This window comes from Limulus polyphemus, unplaced genomic scaffold (genome assembly GCF_000517525.1).
Source record: "Limulus polyphemus unplaced genomic scaffold, Limulus_polyphemus-2.1.2 Scaffold423, whole genome shotgun sequence".
NCBI lineage: Eukaryota > Metazoa > Arthropoda > Merostomata > Xiphosura > Limulidae > Limulus > Limulus polyphemus.
The window spans coordinates 501,550-506,457 of record NW_013666033.1 but is presented as its reverse complement, the minus strand read 5'-3'; the positions used below and the strand labels follow the sequence as shown (position 1 = coordinate 506,457).

The 4,908-nt window shown below is 29.8% G+C and overlaps 1 pseudogene; it reads right to left on the bottom strand.

Annotated features, from left to right (window-relative positions):
* LOC106458164 overlaps positions 1-4,908 on the bottom strand; it is an 88,972-nt pseudogene that overhangs the window by 13,971 nt on the left and 70,093 nt on the right.

The following is a 4,908-nucleotide window of genomic DNA, read 5'->3' as shown; positions in this document are numbered from 1 at the left end:
ATACTAAACTTTATAGATTATACTAACGTGACATTTATGCAGTTCGTTTAACTATTATATGTGATGTACATTTTTAGGGGGGTGGTTAATGAAAGTGTTCCAAAATGCAACATTAATTTCTTGATGACCTAATAGATAAAAACAAAGATATTTTGTGGAAATTCTATATTTCGATGTATCCTGTAAGGTAATTATGATGGAAACTAAAGTGAACAGATTATAAAGAATAACATTTTATAAACTGCTTTCATAAAATAATTTAGTTAGACACAGATTGTTTGAAAATAAATTACACATTATAAAATAACAAATAAATACATTTTATGATGCCTTTGCTGGCAAAACAATGGTTGTGAATAAACAAAGTTTTGTGAAATGCACAATTGTCTTTGTTTTTTTCAATTCTGTAAATAATTTATTGTTTGTTATTAAGCATAAAGCTACACGGTGGGCTTTTTGTACCGTGACTGAGAAGAGCATCACACACACTTTTTGGCATTAAAAAATCTCAGATTTACTACTGAGACACTGGGAGGCATTTCTGATGTCATTAATATATATTATTCTTCAAGCAATTTAATGTTTTGTGTGCAACATAATACTGGTTAATAACCTTCATAATGTATTTTATATTAATTTAATATTCAGTTTGTAGCAGGTACATTTTTACCATCTGATGTTTATTAAATCAATATTAAAATCCATAAAGTTCACTTAATTTTTTTTTCAACTGTGTCCAAATTGTTGAGGACAGATTAAATCAAAACAAAATGTACGAGTAAATGATGTTACTTAGGATATAAAGAACAGACTCTCAGAAGTGGCTATGCTTTTTAGTTATCTTTGAGTTTTTTCTTTGTTTAATAATATCTTAAGTGTAAAAGTAAGAATTCACATACATACATACATACTAGGAATCACATAAACTTAATATTATGATTATGTGACTTGCACATTAAATAAATGAAGTGTTTTGAAATATTAAAAATCAAAGTACTAATACTTAAAGATTTTCTGCAAGGTTTATGGAGCATTATTAAAGGATGCATAATTCAAATGATGGTTGTTTCTTATATAAGGCTGAGGAAATAAAGTCATATAATTAAAGGGCTCACAATCAAATGTGAATATTCATTAATTTTAGCACAACAGACATAGAACATGAGAAGATTCTCACATCAGGTAAAAATGGAGGGTCAAGCATTCCAGCTTCAAGCCTTTTCCAATTAATGCACTGAAAGAACTGATGCTGTTTCACCTCTTGGGCACCATATCGTCCACTTTTACATCCCAATCTCTCTTTGGACTTTTTTTTCAGCAGCTGTGAAGTAAAGATTCTAGGTAAATAATAAAACAGTTTTGGCATAAAAATGAAAACACTGACACTTTAATTCTACAGCTGTCCAAGTACATACTTTTAAAGTGGTTTAAATAATAAAGTTGTTAACACTAAAAACCTTTTTAAAAACACAACTGATCTTTGCATTAGGCCAACGGTAAATGGTTCTCACATTACATAAACATAACTTTTTTTTGCACCTAAAGTATGACTTAAACATTTCTATGCTTATTTTTTGTATCACAAAACACTCAAAAGACTTTCATTACAGGATGTATATTTCAATTATATCTACTATTTTATAGCTTTCACATCTATTTACAGATTTTACAAAAAAACATACAGGATAAGCATACAAACATACTTTCTCTAGGCAAACTTGCATATAAAATAGGAACTAATTTAAGCCAATATGAGTGACTTGGATTCCATTTATTTGGAATTTGCTTCATGTGTATATTTTGACAAACCTACCAACACATGCAATTGAAATCCGGTCACATTTTGTTATCCTTAAAATGTTGACAACCACTGGCTATAGATTTCTCTAGACCAATCACGATGTAAGAGTCTTATCGATCATTCTAGAAATCACGAGAAACACACTGCTAGTATATAAACGGTTAACAAGCCGTATGACGTGTCATTTCTGGATAGCATTTGTTTGTGCGTGCATTCTGAAATTATTTTTTCTTTTCAATATTATTTATTTGTCATTATGGCAACAAGAGGTTGGGTAAATGACCCAAACATATTCTGTTTTATTTGTGATAACTTTGTTGTATAGAAACAGAGGCAAAACATTACAGAATTCATCAAAAAAGCATATTATGCTTATTTTGAAATAAAACTTGGCAATCAAGACAAATCATGGGCTCTGCACAAAGTTTGTGTCGAAGAGTTGAGACAAAGGTGAGAAAAAATCTTTGCCTTTTGGAACTCCAATGATCTGGTGTGAGCCTATAAACCACGGGTATGACTGCTTTTTTTGTTCATGTAATGTACAAGGCTACAATACTCGAAATTAAAAGGAAATTTCTTATTCGACCTTCAATCTGCTATAGGATCTGTTGCTCATGGACCTGATGTACCTGTACCAACTCCTCTGGAGACTCTTCATACAGTTTCATCTGATTCTGATGTCAATAGAAATGATAATATATGGATTGAATTCAACCTGAAACATCTGGAAAGGTTTCATCAAGACATCAAGGAAATGGGAGAGGAGGTATCAGGGAAGGTGGAACATCAGCATGAGGGCTGATTTCTGCTGGTCATTGAAACTGGATGCTCCAAATACAATACACAAAAGAATGACCACAATACATAGTTTTGAGACTAAAAGATATAAATTTTACAAAAAAATCTGGATAAATGAGGATGCATCTTAGTTTGACATCAATGTTCTTCCCTTTTCTTCAGTTTATTTGTATTTTTGTAAACAAACATAATAATAAAAAATGTTCATTGTGGTAAACGAATTAATAATTTGATCTAAGTAAGTTTTTCTTCCCGATAGAAGATAGAAAAAATTAACATTATTTTCTAACTCTACATAGCTTAATTATAGAAAATCTGTTATTAAAACCAAAACAACTTTTATGAAGCTTAAACTTGTAAGCCTATGCAACAAAGAAAAACTGAACTCCAATGACATACAGGTATAATTTAGCTAGCTGACTGAACACACTTAACAATTAGTTTTTTGCACTGAGAAACACTATATTATGCAATATATATATATATATATATATATATATAATGACTACAGAAACACTTAAATATACTTATAGCACATAGAAAAAGGACACAGCTTTCCAAGATGGTGTATACGTTTTTAAAGAATTTAAATCTAAAGGCCTATTACACATAACATTTAAATAAGGTAGTTTCAATACACCTAGCTGAACAGTCAAGAAATAAAATAATGAAAACAGTATCTCACCAGTATAAAGGCACAATAAAATATAAAAAAACAAAGTTTATCTAGTGTTATAAACACTGCTAAACATCAGGATTATACTATTTTAAAACCATAAGAAAAAATTGTAGTGGACTTGTAATGTTTTCTATTTTACGGTTTAGAAGTTAGCTCTAATGTACAAAATATATATTGAACATACAGCTTGACAGAGGGCTTTAGCTTCTTCATTAAACTTGCTAAAATATTTTTCAGTATCCTCTATTACTCTCCGCTCCACCTCTTCCCGTTTAACTTTTTCTTTTCTCGCCCGAAATGGTGCCTACGAATAACAGGTCATTATGTTTCACTAACTAAACTTTAGTTCCCCTGATGAAACACTAAAAAGCATCATACAAGTTTGTTACTTATAATTTGTTTAAATTGGTAATTTTTACCATAATCAAAAATAATTATATCATAAATTCTGAAAATTTCACTTCTTAAGTTAAAATTTGGACAAAATAAAGAAATTATACAATAGCCTTCTAATAAAACCTAAAACAGAAAGATGAAATGAGTCTGAACAATTAATAGCTGTGGTGCATGAATATAATCTAACAATGTATATACATATTTCAAGAATTACAAATCTTTTTACCATAATTTAATACAATCCAAGTCTATCACGTTCATTCTGATGTTATTTTACAAATTATAAAATTTTATCTTGAAAGAGAATGCTGTTTTTTTATTGTTAAATACAAAACATTTCCTAAAACAGTGAGTTTCTTTTCATTAAACAATTTTAAACATATGAAACAGAAATTCTTATCAATATTTTAATCAAAGCTATAGAAGCAATTCTTACCCTCCCTTCAATCATTTCATAAACAAGACAACCTAAGCTGAACCAGTCAGGGCTATAGGTATACTTCTCATTCTCTATTACTTCTGGAGCTGTTATAAATACAAAACCATGATGATGATTATTTTATAATTTAAAAATTGAATATGTCAACCTGCTTAGTTACTCCTCTCTCTTTTTACATATATAGTCCACCTAACTTTCAGAGGTTATCAGTGTTTCTGTCTTGATGAGCATCACTGCACTAGTGTCAGGGAACAACCATAAATGCTATTTTGCTAGTGTTTTTTGACATTATATCCACTACTTTTTGTTTGTTAACTCTTTCAGCACGGGCTCAGTCCCCTGGACTGACCTCGTAACCATTTTGTGCTTGTTACAGTTTTCATTCTCTAACTTTTAAATTATTAGGTGTATGTTAACGAAATTTGGCAGATTATCAGTAAACATTACAATGCTTCCATACGCAAAATATCAAATTTCTTTATTAAGCCTTAAGGTTTGTAAAGCAATGTTTTTCTCATGCCTTCTTTTTTTCTTGTCACATGTTGCCTGTCCAACATGCAAAATAATTTTCATTTTCAGATTAAAAATACTTTTGTGCATCAGAAAATTTTCAAATTTCACATGCAAAATCTTTATAATGTCCAGATAGCTATCAAACATTCTTGAACAAAAAACTTTATATTTTATCTGTTATTTTCAGTAACGAATTTCTGCATGGGTTTGGTTGATTTGACCGATCTCGTAACCACCATAAAAAATTAGGAAATAAATATAAATTATGTCTTTTTCGTTCTA